This window comes from Castor canadensis, chromosome 16 (genome assembly GCF_047511655.1).
Source record: "Castor canadensis chromosome 16, mCasCan1.hap1v2, whole genome shotgun sequence".
In the NCBI taxonomy this organism is placed as follows: domain Eukaryota; kingdom Metazoa; phylum Chordata; class Mammalia; order Rodentia; family Castoridae; genus Castor; species Castor canadensis.
Window position 1 is genome coordinate 26,796,454 of NC_133401.1, and position 15,457 is coordinate 26,811,910.

The following is a 15,457-nucleotide window of genomic DNA, read 5'->3' on the forward strand; positions in this document are numbered from 1 at the left end:
ACCTCTAAAATTAGCAATATTTTTCCTTTTATAAAAATGTTATAAGCATATAATAGTAGTATAGGGGGATACATTGTGATATTTACATATGTGCTTCAATGTATATTAGTTAGATTCACCTTCTCCATCATTCCCAGAACATTCCCAGAACATTTTCAACAGGGTTTATTCTTCTATTTTCATGTATGAATATAAATACATGCACCTACTCACCCTCATCCATCCTTTTCTTATACCCACCCCTCACTCTTAAATCCACCCCTGGAAAAGACCTCCTGCCCTTCATTTATCTTTGGGTGCATATTGATAGTCTAACAAGGTTTCACCTTGGCAATTTAGGCCTGTTTACATCATGCTTTAATCAAATTAACCCCCTCCCATTACTTACTCTTTCTATCACCATGATCACCTAATATCCATAGCTTACAGTGAGTGTAATATATTCACATGTAGATGGGTTGTTTCAATATTTTTCATTCTCTAACATTTTCCTTTCCTTTCCCGCCTCACAAAGTCCCCTCAGACAGACTCACTGATAAAATTTTGTTCTCTCTCACTATATATATGAATATATATACATGATCTTATATATCTACATATGCATTTAACTTACAGTTCTAGCTTTCACATGTGTGGGAAAACATGTGACCTTTGATATTTTGAGGCTGGCTTACTTCACTTAACATGAAGCTCTCCAATTTCATTCACTTACCTGCAAAAAACATAATTTCAATCTTCTTTATGACTGAATAAAACTCCATTGTGCATATATAACTTGTGTACTTTTTTAAAGGTTTCCAGTAAATTTCTTTTTTTAATTTTTATAAATTTTTATTAGGGGGGAGGGGGGAGAAATGGCCCAAACATTGTATGCACATATGAATAGAAGAAAAAAATTATTAGGATACATTCGTTATACAGGGGGAGATTCATAGTGACAATTCCTATTAGGCTTATAATGTATGTTAGTGACATCGCCCCCATCGCCATTCCCCATCAACCACCTCACCATCCCACTTAAGGCAATTGCAAGAGTTACCTTTGTTATATTTCATGTAAGTATATGAAGTCCATCAACTATATACCCTCACCACATTTTCTTAATCCATTCATCAGTCATGGGACATCTGAGCTGTTTCTAAAGCTTGGCTCTGGTGAACAGTGCTACAGTAAACATGGTGTACAAGTGGCTCTATCAAGTCCTGGAACAAATTCCTTTAGATATGCATTCAGGAGTGGTATCAGTAGTTCTATTTATACTTTTGTGAGGGACCTCCATAAGCGATATGGTTTTTATGAACCATTGACATTTCCAGTCTTTAGAATATATGTACATACACTTTTGAGGGACAAGGTGTATGTGTGACATTTCAGGTGTTTCTTGTTATATCATGGTCAGTTTAGAAGAGGTTGAGTACATGATAGGTTCAGAGGAACTGGAAGGGGTGGGGTGCAGGACAGGTAGCCACAGACTGTCACTCCTTTGTGCTTGTGATGTTCAGGATCCTTGAGCCCCAAGCCCTCACCCAGACCCTGGACTTTCAGTGACGAGTCAGTCAGTGGAAACTCATCTCCATGAGAATTAACTTACATGGTCCTGTGTTCTAGTATGAAGAGAGAGAAAAGAAGGATCCATTATTTCTGAATTGGGAGACCATTTCTCCCCTCATTCTAAACTCTTGGGGATCAGACAAAATCTGTGTATCCAAGGACTCAGAACACAATTTCTGAATTCACACAGCACAGTGAGGCTGAAGAATGCAATGAGGTGGCCAGAGGGAAACTTGATGTGGTAGAGTGAGGGTGTGTTCAGTATCTAAGTGACATTGTGTCATGAGAATAAGACACCAGAATGCAATGTGGAGCCCAGGGAAAAGACTCAGGTCTCTTTAACACTTCACACATTCTACTGCCCTTCTTTGTTCTTAGGAGCAGCTTCATCCCAACACAGAACATATCAGACCCCAAGATGGTTGAGTAATGAGAATTCTCAGATATTGGGCTGGGCACAAAGCGATAGTGTTGTCCAAGGGATCAGGTGCCCTGGGTGGACATGTGGTAGTCCTGGGAAATTTTGTCCTTCTCTGATCTCTATGTCTGCTTTGTCCACCATCCCCAGCCTCACAGTCCCATGATTAACAGTGGAGAATCTCATCCACCTGGGCATGGCAGTCCTGGTCCTCATTGTCCTTAAGATTCTGTTATTTGAGGCTCAACACAGCCACAGAAGGACCTGAGATTTTCCTGACAATCCCAGGAGCATCTGCAAGAAAATCTGGCCATGAGTTGGGGGACTTTGTTCTGAGAATGTCCAGGGAGAAAACATGGTTTGGGAACATGGAATCTCTGGGGTTGGTTGGCTCTTTCTCCACTAAACTGTGATTTCCTCCACGTGGACTTTTGTTGGTTGCCTCTCCTCTCCTCTCACCTCCATGACGTGAGGGTGAATCCCATAGGCCAGGTGTGGGTCCTCGTCTTTGTACACTTACTGCTTCGTTTCACTTTCATGTAACATTTTCCTACATATTTAATTACCCTTTCCTCCATTGTATTTTAATTAGACTCCATCGTTTCATCTGATAATGCTAACCTTGGCTCAATTAACAGAACAAATGAAAAATCTCAGATTCCGGAATGAAAAAAAGCTTGAATGCACAATGATATTCTTACAGCCTCTCTGGAGCCTCAAGCCCTCAGTCCTCGTCAGATTCTGGTTTTGTCCCAAAACATAACAATTTGGAACAACACAATGGTGTTTGAAGAAAGAGTCTGGTGGGCACTGTTGACATGGCTCTCAAAAAAGTCACTTTATAAAACAAAGTCTTGATTAGTGGCATTGACTAAAAACCGTATACACTCCCTTCATGGCCAACTTCAAAATGCAGATGTCATGTCAGTCATGAGGGATGAGGAGCAGTGAACTCAAGTGGTGTTGTGTGTTTCATTTCAAATTCCTGTTCATTGCTAGTCTAGCCAACGTAAATTCACTTGTATACTAACCATGAAACAACCTTCCTGCAAGCATTCATTATCTTTTATTCATTTTGTCAAATCATTAAGATTTCCTTTAAAAAAGATTTTCTACACAACAATCAATGTCTCTTAAAATAAAGTTCTAGTTGTCCTTTCTGATCTGTGCACCCTGTGTTTCCTTCATTTCTCTTCCTGCCTTAGCCAGGGATTCCAGTACAATGCTGAAAGGGAGTGGACAGGGGGATGCCCTTATCATCTTCCTTATTTAGTGGGAAATTTTTTTTTAAAATTTCTCAATTCCTAGTTTGCTGACACTTTTTATGAGGAAGGTATTTGAGATCATGATAAATGCTTTTTCTACATCCACAGATATGTCATTGTCATGTAATTTTTCTTTTTAATTCTGTTGCTGTGACTGATTACATTATTAGGTTTTTTAATATTAAAATAGCTTTATATACTTAGGGTAAATTCCACTCATTCATGGAATGCAATTCTTTTTACACATCATTGGATTTAATTAACAATTTACTTTCATGGCTTCCTGACATATGTTTTGAGGAATGCATCCATGGACAATTTTGTCATTGTGTGATCATAGCATGTACATACACAGTGTCACATGGATCCAATGTCACAAATTTCTCTAATCTTGTGGGAGCACCATCCCATATGAGATATATCATTGACTCGTGTCATTTTGTGAGGTATGAATTTATTTTTGAGGTTATTTCAACTGCATTCCTGACAAATATGTCTATACTTTGTTATCTCCAATATTCTGTCCAGTTTCTGTATTAGGATAATGCTGCCTAGCATGAGTTAAGGTCATTGGCCCAGTACCTAGATTTGTGTACAGCTATCTGAGTATTTCAAATCTCACATTCTCCCTCTAGAACTTAAAGAGAACCTTCTGGGAGAGGAGAATCCTAGCTGACCCTCCCTGTCCTTCCCCTTCCTGATCCCATTCACATGGACACCCTATTCCTGCCACAGGTCATCAGTGTCTGTGAGGCTCATGATCTGACCCCGTGGAGGAAGGGAACAACACATGGTCCTCTTTCTTCCCTGAAGTATCAGCATATTCAACAGATCCTGGAACTCTGACAGTCATCACCATGGGATGTCAGCACCCAGGGATGTCCCAGGGCCTGGGATTTCACATGGGACCCACTCAGCTTTTACGTTCCCAAGTTCTTCTAATTATATGTTCAGCACATAGCCCTAGGGAACTCCAGACACTGGGGTGCAAGACAGTTGACAAAGGAGGGGTGAGAAGAACTCGTCCTTCCCTGTCCTAATGACAGAATCACACGGGTCATAGTACTTTCATCTATCACTGGCATCTCTTACAAGTTCTCAGACACTGATGTTTTAAGCTATGATGCAGAGAGATGGAAGCTAAAACTAATGCAGGACAAGAAGTGTGGTTGGAGAACAGGGACAGCCCTGTCCCCACTGAAGTTCCAGCTCCTCAACCCTGAAAAATATCACGGAAGTCCAGGATGGGAGGGTAAAGGGACAGTGTCATGTTTCTGCCCTCTCTGCATAGTTCACATGGTGGGTGAGAGGACATCGTCAGGCACTGACCTCTCATTGCATCCTCAAAAGGCAGAAAGGGTGATTTTCTCTCAATTTAGTCCTGGGGTATTTGGGAATTAGGACCCTTGCCTGACATCTTGCAGCAGACTTTGACCCAAGACCAGAGACAATGCCAAAGGAGAAGGTCCCTGGCATCCCATCCATGCTGTTGTAACACAATCTACCCAGAATTCCCTAACTTGGGAAGACTTAGAGATGAGTACAACCATTGATGAGGAAGAAGTGGGACTTTGGTGAGAACCAGGCTGCTCCTGACCTTCACACATTGGGCTCTCTTCAGCCAATGGCATATTTGGAAAAGTATCAAGTATGAACCTCAGAGGTTCATGTCAGGCAGAAATAGATTTGGGAAAAAAAGATAGCTTATGTATCTTATTTTGGATCACTGCAAAGGCCAATGTGTTGGGAAATAGCAGTTTTGCTTCCTGGGAAACTTCAGTGTTGAAACACTGTTGTAAGTGTTTGTCAAAATACCTCTGCCATCTGGTCTGCAGGCCACAAGCTCATCCAGTGTTAGGGATACCTCACATCCATCAGAGTGGTTATGCATGAGGTGGACCTCATAGACACAGCAGCTATTAGAGAAAGTTGGTGGAAACAAAGGGGTTCTGAGTGTGGGAAAGAAATGAAGCAAAATTCAGGTTCTTACTGCCTTGATACAATTCTAGGAGTCCAGATTCATGAGGCATGTTGAAATTCTTCATACAAAGTGAAGATATGATTAACTGGACACTAGTGTAATAGGGAAAATCCCAAAGCACTGTGGGGCTCTTCTGGAGTTCAAGGAAAGCATGTGCCTCCTTGGGTGTTTGATCTCAGTAGATTCACAAAGTATCTTGAAAGTCAGCTAGCTCAGGTAAGGACAGGAGCTAGAGAAGTCTTTGCAATTGAGCCAAGCTGCAGAAAACCTGAGTCACAGGATGCAGCACAGGCCAAGGTGTGGAGGTAGTATATGAAGAGTCACAGCACAGACATTAAAATTTTAGAGCCACACAGTCCCATTACTTCAGAGAGACGATCTTCTTTGGGGAAGGGATTTCTGTATTTCTACTGAGTTCCACCTGAGTGGGAATGTCTGGCCATGTGTATGTAACCTACTCATTATGGAACCAGTGGTGAACACCATGACCCACCCAACCCTAAATTGAAGTCATCCACTGTCCATTGTCAGAGAAGTGACTCATGAGCTTTGTCTTAAGAAGTTCCCAGAAAAATGTGGTGTGCAAAATAGAAAACCCAACCACTAGGATGAACCAGGCTCTGGGATGACCTGTGGAAATCTGTGACCACATTGTGTCAGGAGAACCTGGATGTCCAGAATACCTTTTGCATAAAGAGGGAAGCCCAGTGCCATGGTACAGAAACTTCACTGGACTCAAGTACAATTATATCCACATGCTCATCCTGAGAACCTATGACTGCATTACCTTACCTGGAAAGAATGGGCTTTCCAAATTAGCTTAATTTAAGGAACTTTGAAGGGAGATTATCCATAGGGTCCCAACACAATAGCAAGGTCCTTGTAGGTAACAGAGTGTGGCAGGGTCAGAAATGGAGGTGAGAATGTGGTACAGAGGTGGGAACAGCATGTTTGTCTGTGAGAGGGGAAGGATGAGGAGGCATAGGATGCACAGCCTGCAGGATCTTGAAGAGGTAAGTGAGCAGTGTCTGCCCTGGCCTGTAGAGGATACAGCCCTGGGGGAATGTGACTAGAGCTCAGAGATCACCTTGCACTTAAGATCTCCAGAACTAATGATCTGAGTTTTTCTAAGGAATAAGAAAGTAATACTGAATTTGTGTGTGTGTGTGTGTGTGTGTGTGTGTGTGTATTTCCTACTTTGAGTTGTGAAAGTTAGTATGTTCAGTGTGTGTCATTCAGTGATGTATGTGAAAATACTCAAACATATTTGGTTGATTTGAGGGCAGAGAAGAAAATAAAGATGGAAATAGCTAGTAGTCATGGACATCACCCTTTCTGTCTCATGTGTGCCACAGGCTGGTGTTCACTCCACCTTAGCTCTAGGGCATGATAGCCATTTTAGGCAGTGCACTTCCATTTACTGTAGGGCTCCTGATATCACAACCACACGACAGACAGGACCTGCCCTCAGAGCGGCCACACTTCGCTTATCTCTCTGGCTGTCCTGCTGGGGAACATGGTCTTATCCATCTGCACATCCCTGGTCAGTGGGCAGCGAAGCCATGAACCCCACACTCATGGCCTTGCATTGCCTGGATGAGTTGAGAAAAGGGAGACAGTGCACTTTGACTGGGAGGGATGCCACCCAAAGCCAGGTCTTGTATGTCAAAAGACCCCAGGTCTCAGGAGTCTCTGAGAAGGAGAGATGCTGCTCAAGTATCAGGGACAAACTTCTCAATGGAACTCACTTCCAGAAATGAATGTGGACACTAGGACCCAAGTGTAAGGAGGTGAGTTTCTCCCCAGCTATCCCACATCCTTCCTCCTCACTGGGGTCAAGGGGAAACCCATGGGTAGTGGGAGATGGAGAACAGCAGGTGTACCTGATGCAAGGGGGCCTGTAGGGACTTGAGGCTGAGAGCTGTGGTCTAAGGGGGTTGTACTGAAACCACCCTCTGTTTTCCTTGCAAGACCCACTCCAAACCCACCCTCTGAGCTGAGCACACCCTCTGGGGTATGCCTGAGACAATATGGTGTGAGGTAACCCTGGATGCACAGGAATACCACCTGAATAAAGGGATTTGCTCACACCCCAGTACACATATTGCTCACTGCAGTCCAACAAAACCAAGTTCTCCATCACCCACACGACAGAGCACTATGCAGGGCTAAATCACTGCAAGTATCCCAGCACTACTGGCTGTACAGAAGACAGCGACCCCATGAAGCTCATGGTGACAGGTGAGAGGTCACACAGGAATCCCAGTCCCAGGCTTTGCCCTCAAGAAGGGGGTCTGCTCTCAGAAGTGTCTCCCTCTCACAGCCCAGCCTGTTGCTAACGTGGGAGGTTAGAGTCCATTTAAAACACTGCTTCCTTCTCTCCTAGGACTCTACAGCAAACCCAGTGTCTCTGCCCTGCTCAGCCCTGTGGTGACCTTATGAGTGTGGCATGGCAGGGATTTGAGAGATTCATTCTGACCAAGGAAGGGAAATAGAAGTTCTCCTAAACCGTGGACCCACAGTGACACCCCACTTTCAGTTACTGGCCCTGTTCTCTGTGGGCCTTGTGACCACCCCACCACAGAGAGAAGTTCAGATGCTATGGGTCTTACAGGAGCAATCTTCTGCTCTGGTCTGTACACAGTGACCACTCAGAGTGCCAGGTCTGAGTGCCTTTCACTTAAAGACATGAGACTTGATACAGGTCCTGAGGAGGTCGTGGTGTGTGGTGGGAGGAGGGGAACCAGGGCTCCTGAAGTCATTGATACAGAATGTTGGAGACAGTGGGTAGTGTTATAGAAATCAAAGGAGACAATGAAAGCCAAAACCAGAAGATACGAAAATGGAGTGGGTTATCTCATGACTCCTCTGGTCCTTCTGATATTTAGGGATCAGCTTAAATGTCATCTTCAATTCAAACATCGCAGCTGCACTTTTCAGAACTAACCCATCTCATTGTCACTTGCTTCCTTGCAGGGACCATCCCGAAACTCACCCTCTGGGGTGAGTCAGCCCCTGTGAACATGTAGGGGAGCCTTGTGACCACCTGTGTCAGGGGACCAAAGAGACCCTGAAATACCAGGGCACCCCGGGGGCCCAAGAATCTCTGGGAACTAGGACAAACAGACCTCACTGGAGCCTGGGAACAGGCTCCATGCCATCCATGACTGAGCAGCATGTATGATGCTATCTGTCGTGCTATTATACCCCTGTTGGATGGTCAGAACTCTGTGACCCCCTGAGCTCCAGATCTCATGTGAGGAAGCCTCATCTTGTCCCAATTACTTCTTGAGGCCTCATGCATTTTACCATGAAGCATGCTGCCAGGGAGCTCTAGGGACCTTGACACAGAGTCCCAGAGGGTGAGACACAGTGAGACCTGCAGGCCTGGAAGGGAAGGCCAGGTGTTTGGTAGGATCTGAGTACTTTATCTCTGGCTTTCTTTGCTCTAGGGCTGTCCAGAAAGCCATCCCACAGAACCTAGCAGAGCCATGTCCTGAATCTGGAGAGAACCTACTTCTTCAGTGTCTCTCTGGCATCATATATGACAGATTTGCACTACCAAAGAAAGGGGATTGTGACCTCCCCCAGCTCCCTGGCAATCAGTTCCAGGATAGGCTCTCTCAGCCAACATCTTCTGGGCCCTGTGAGCAGATGCTATAGGTGTTGGTACAGATACTGTGGACAACTCAGTCTTTCCTCTGAGTTGTAAACCCCCAGGAACCCCTGTAGACATCCTGATCGCAGGTGAGGAGCCGGCAGGGTCAGCCAAGAACCCAGACTTTACACAGGTCCTGTAGGAGAAACTCAGGGGTTAATGGGTTCCTGACCCCTGATACTCAGACAGAGTTAAATGGTAAAAGGGATGGAATGAGATGGGGTGATGCTCACAGGAAACACGATTAGCCAGAGTTTGATGGACGGTGGCCTCAATGCCTACATCACCATATCTCTATCTCAGAGTAAACTTCTTCAGGTATTCCACCTCTCACCAACAGTTTCTGACCCCACAGGTGGTGGAAAGACCTTTACCTTCTCCAAGAGAATCTTCTAGACCACTCTCAACACTATTTCTAATCTTCAATATCTATGTCCCAAGTAGCCATTAGAGGTACATATTAAATGAGTGTCAAGTGGTTTTCTGGGTCTCCAAGGATGGAGCAGATGCTCATCTGTAATTCACAGGTGTAGAGGTGTTGAGATCAAGGTAGGAAAGAGACATGTGAGTTGATAAGGTGGGAGAGCTGTACCTGTCCAGCCCTTCCTGAGCAGGATTCCAGGAGCCCCTCTGCTCACTGGATAGTCAGAACCAGGGAAGAACAGAAGGACAATGAATCCAGAAACCAGGCATGGCAAGGAACCCTGGGAGGTGTTCTGAGTCTGCTCTGGCTCAGCCTGTCCTGGAAAGGTGATATTCTGAGAAAGTGCTCTCCTTCCTACTCTGTGCTTCCCTTTTCAACAAGGGGAGCTCTCTGGACCTGAACTATAGGGACCTTTTATTTCTGACCTCAGGAGCATCTGGATGGGAGTATCCTAGGACTACTCCAGTCTCCAGCCTTCTCTGTCTTGTTCTGCTTCTCTCAATAACTGTGATTTGTGAAGAAGAAAAAGCTGAGGGAGGTGGTTAGGCACAAAGATTTCATCCATATTTGCTGAGTGATAACCTTAATATGAAACCACAGTATTACAGAAAATGCTGGGATTTACAACATCCCACACATTTAGAGTCCACTCCCTTTTGTGAGTCAAGCATGATTGTTGAGGTTTTCTGCTAATACACACCACTATCCACAACCCTGCTTGACATCCAACACCCAACCTGTCCCAGGTTCACTGTGAGGTATAGAGGAAGGAGAAGAGGCCAAGTCAACAGGACATGGTATCCAGGTCAGACTTGGACACAGGGAAGATCCTGAGACTGATTGATGAGGAGGAGCCACTGGATCATTTGGAGCAAACACTATTATTTCATGAGAATTAGACATAAGAATGTGGAACCCAGAGAAAACCTCAGTCCCCTTCAAAGTCTTATCAACACCCTCCTTTTTGGTTTTCATAAGATGCTAAGTCTACTGGTAAAGCGGCTCAGTTGATAAAAGCACTTGACTAGCAAGCATGAGGCCTTGAGTTGAAACCCCAGTGCTGAAAACAAAGAAGTTATTAAGGCTTTCATCCTACTATAAAATTAGTCAGATACCAACAGAAGTCAGTAAGGAGAATTCTGAGATCTGGTCCTGGACACACAGGGACAGGTCCTGTCCAGAGGAGGCAGGTCCCCTGTGTGGATGTCTAGTGATATGGGTAAAATTTTTTCTTCCCTGAACTCTGTGACCCCTTTATCCACAATCCCCAGCCTCCCACTCCCAGGATTACACAGTGGAGAATCTCATCCACCTGGGCATGTTTGGCCTGGTCCTCATGGTCCTTGGGATTCTGCTATCTGAGGCTCAGCAAAGCCGGAAAAGGACCCCAGAAGCAGCCAGGTGTTGAACAGGAGAGAGCAGCGCATTGCTCAGACAGATGTTGCCTGGGATATGGGTCCTGTACAGTGGTTCTGGAAGAAAATCTGGGGTATAACTGCAAAACTGTCCTCTTGGAATCATCAGGGGAGTGACCTGGTCTGCATGTAGGGAATGTCTGTGATGTCTTTGGAGAAATCTCGACCTCTATTAAACTGTGATAGTTTCCTTCAAATGTTTTTCACTTTCATTGACTGGTTTGTTCTTTTCTCACCCATATGCACCTGTGCAGACACCACTTCCCTCTCACACTTTCACACAGTGCTCCCCACAAACCACATTTCCTGATGTATGCTATTGCTTCTCTACATCTTCAGGTCAAACACGGAATCTGGTGAAAAGAACAAAATAAATAAGCCTAAGTCAGACTCCAACCTGACATGGCTACGTCTAAAATGATGCCCACCCTCCCCTCTTCATGTGATCCTGTGTAGTTTCTCCTGGAACCCTTTAGGATCAACACACTTGTGTTTATAGGTACAGCCCAATGAAGAGGCACAAACCACATCTGAGAAAATCATTTTTTATAAATGTACTGGCTTGTGGTATTTTCTGATTTATGTGGTGTGTGTCCTCTGTCTACCAGATTCCAGGAGCCAGTGTGACGTCCCTAGATGTGGAGTTGGGAAGTGATGTGCAGAATTGTCTTTCCCAGGCAAGCAATTTCCCTCTGAATGTGTGTGTGTGTATCCCTTCTGTTTGATGATAATTTATGTCCCAGTGTGGTGCAACAATTTCAATGAAGTAATGATGTTTTAAAATCCTGTCATATGGATGATAGACAAAAAATATATTAGTAAAGTCCTGCTGGGAGACCATACTTAGCACATAGAATGATCCTGCTCTATTTGTAGAGTGGATTGGAACCCCGTGGTTAAAGGAAGAGAAACAAAGCTATTGCTCCTAATTGCATAACCTAGAGAAGATCGTGTACATCTGCACTTGGAGAAACAACCACAGGAATATCAATAGGAATGGTGCTCACATCACCAGGACAATGTTCAAAATCCATCAACCCCAGCAACAATAATGTTTGTGAGTATATGTACACATTGGAACTCCTTGTGAATTTTTCATCGATGCAAACAGTGCGCATTGAACAAATTCACCCCTCTTTAATATTCCCTTAACTCCTTCCCTCCTCCTCTGTTACCAAACAGTATTTGTTAAGATTCACCATGGTATATTCATATATATATATACAGAGAGAGAGAGAAATTATACTTTGAACCTCTTCACCCCCCAAATACCCTCTCTTTTCCCGTCCTTGTTACCTCTGATTTCCCCTGACAGTCTCTTTTATACTCATGTTCCCATATTATAATAATTATTATTACTTTTGGCATTATCAACATCATCATTATCATTTTAAACCTAGATTCTGCATATATAAAGACATGTGACATTTGACTTTTTTACCTTGGCTTATTTTTCTCAGTATCATGAGATCAGTTCCTTCCATTTTCCTGAAAATAATAATAGTTTTGGACTTCCTCGTGACTGAATAATACTCCATTGTGTATATGCCCCATATTTTCCTTATCCATTCATCAATGTGGGGCATCTAGACTGATTCCACAACTTGTCTGCTATGAACAGTACTGTGATGAACACTGGTGTGCAGGTGTCTCTCCTGTATGCTGATTTGCACTCCTTGGATTTATATATGCTGAAAACTCATATAGCAGGTTCATAAGGTAGGTCTACTTTTAGTTCTCTGATGAATCTCACACTGACTCCATTGGGGTTGCACTAGGTCACATTCCCACCAACAGCACGAGGGTTTCTGTTCCCCTGCATTCTTGCCAGCCTTTGTTGCTGTGCGCTGTCTTGATGGCAGCCATTTTGCCTGGGCTGACATGGAATCTCAATATGTTTGATTTGCATTTCCTTAATTGTAAGGATGTTAAATCACTTCATGTGTTTATCGGCCATGTGTACTTCTTCTGAGCAATGGCCCATTTATTAATTGGGTTATTTGTTCTTTTGCTGTTTAACTCTGTGCTCTTTGTATTTTCTGGACATTTATTCTTTTCTTTGTTCACTTACTCGCATGTGCATACATTGTTTGGGTCATTTCTCCTCCCTGTCCCCTGCCCCCACCCTGTCCTCCTCAACCCCCCTCACTTCCAGGCAGAACCTGCAATGCCCTTATCTCTAATTTTGTTGAAGAGAAGACATAAGCATAATAAGAAGGACAAAGCATTTTTGATAGTTAAGGGTAGATATACAGAGAGATTCCTGGCATTGCATCCATGTACAAATGTGTTACAACCCAAGTTGATTCATATCTAACTGATCTTTACACTGGTTCCTGATCCCCTTCTGGTGTTGACCTCTGTCACTTTAAGGTTTCTGTATTAGCTCCTCCGGAGGGGGGAACATCAAATGCTTTCATGTTTTCGGTTGTCTACCTATTCCCATACCTCCCATATTTCTCTCCCCTTGTCATGTGACCCAAGTCCAACTACATTGCTGCATTTGCCCTAGATCTAAAGTCCACATATTAGTGAAAACATATGGTTTTTTTGTCTTCTGAGCCTGGCTAACCTTGCTCAGAATGATGTTCTCTAGTTCCATACATTTACTTATGAATGATACGATTTCATTCTTCTTCATGGCTAAGTAAAATTCCATTGTGTATAGATAGCACATTTTCTTAATCCATTCATCAGTAGTGGGGCATCTTGGCTGTTTCCATAACTTGACTATTGTGAATAGTGCAGCAATAAACATGGGTGTGCAGGTGCCTTTGGAGTAACCTGTGTTGCATTCCTTTGGGTATATCTACAGGGGTGGGATTGCTGGGTCATATGGCAGATCTATGTTTAGATTTTTAAGAAGCCTCTAAATTTTTTTCCAGAGTGTCTGCACTAGCTTGTGTTCCCACCAGCAGTGTACAAGGATTCCTTTTTCCCCACATCCTTGCCAACAGCTGCTGGTGGTGGTGTTTTTGATGATGACTATTCTAACAGTGGTGAGGTGGAATCTTAGTGTGGTTTTGATTTGCATTTCCTTTATGGCCAGTGATGGTGAGCTTTTTTTTCATGTGTTTTTTGGCCCATTTGAGTTTCTTCTTTTGAGAAAGTTCTGTTTAGTTCAGTGGCCCATTTCTTTATTCATTCATTGATTTTGGGAAAGTTTAGTTTTTTGAGTTCTCTTTATATTCTAGTTATCAGTCCTTTGTCTGATGTATAGCTGGAAAATATTTTCTCCCACTCTGTGGGTGTTCTCTTCAGTTTAGAGATCATTTCTTTTGTTGTACAGAAGTCTTTTAATTTTATGAAGTCCCATTTGTCCATTCTTTCTCTTAGTTGCTGGGCTGCTGGGGTACTGTTGAGGAAGTCCTTGCCTATAATTATTAATTCTAGAGTGTTTCCTGCTCCTTCCTGTACTAACTTCAGAATTTTGAGTCTGATATTAAGGTCTTTGATCAATTTTCAGTTATAATAGTACAGGGTGATAAACATGGATCTAGTTTCAGTTTCTTGCAAATGGATAACCACTTTTCCCACCATCATTTGTTGAAGAGGCTGTCTTTTCTTCATCACATATTTTTGGCAACTTTGTCAAAAATAAGGTGGATATACTTGCGTGGATTCATATCCGGGTTCTCTATTCTGTTCCACTGCTCTTCATGTCTGTTTTTGTGCCATAGCCATGCTGTTTTGTTGCTATTGCTTTGTAATATAGTTTGAAGTCTGGTGTTATGATACCTCCAGCATTGTCCTTTTTGCTGAGTATTGCCTTGGCTATTCACAGACTCTTGTGTTTCCCAATGAACTTTGGGGTAGATTTCTCAATCTCTGTGATGAAAGTTATTGGAATTTTGATGGGAATTGAAATAAACATGTAGATTGCTTTTGATAGTGTAGCAATTTTTACTATATTAAGTCTACCAATCCATGAGCACGGGAGACCTTTCCATCTTCTGTAATCTTCCTCCATCTCTTTCTTCAGGCGTTCGTAGTTCTCCTTGTAGAGGTCATTCACAGCCTTTGTTCAGTTTACTCCTAGATATTTTATTTTCTGAGGCTATTGTAAACGGAATTGTTCCAATATATTCTTTTTCAGTTTGTTCACTATTGGTGTATAGAAAACTAATGATTTTTGTAACTTGATTTTGTATCCTGCCACCTTGCTGTAGCTGTTTATGGTGTATAGGAGTTTTTGGGTAGAGTTATTTGAGTCTTTATGGTATAGGATCATATCGTCTGCAAATAGGGATATTTTGACAGTTTCTTTACCTATTTGTATTCCTTTTATTCCTTCTTTTTGCCTGATTGCTCTGGTTAGGAATTCCACCATTATGTTGAATAGGAGTGGAGATAGTTGTTAACCTTGTCTAGTTCCTGATTTTAGAGGGAATGGTTTAAGCTTTTCTCCATTAAGTATAATGCTGGCTGTAGGTTTGTCATATATAGCTTTTATAATGTTGAGGTACTTTCCTTCTATTCCAAGTTTTCTTGATCATTTTGATCATCTATTGAGATGATCAAGTGTTTTTTGTCTTTCCTTCTATTAATATGCTGTACTACATTTATGATTTGTGTATGTTGAACCACCCCTGCATCCCTGGGATGAAGCCAACTTGGTCATGGTATATGATCTTTCTGATGTGTTGTTGGATTCAGTTTGCCATTATTTTATTCAGGATTTTTGCATTGATGTTCATTAAGGAAATTGGCCTATAGTTCTCCATTTTGGAGGTGTCTTTGTCTGG

The 15,457-nt window shown here is 42.9% G+C and overlaps 1 pseudogene; it reads left to right on the top strand.

Annotated features, from left to right (window-relative positions):
- The window catches only part of LOC109703383 (leukocyte immunoglobulin-like receptor subfamily A member 5), a 29,910-nt pseudogene extending 19,205 nt beyond the window's left edge, over positions 1-10,705 (top strand).
- The last annotated feature ends 4,752 nt before the right edge of the window (positions 10,706-15,457 follow it).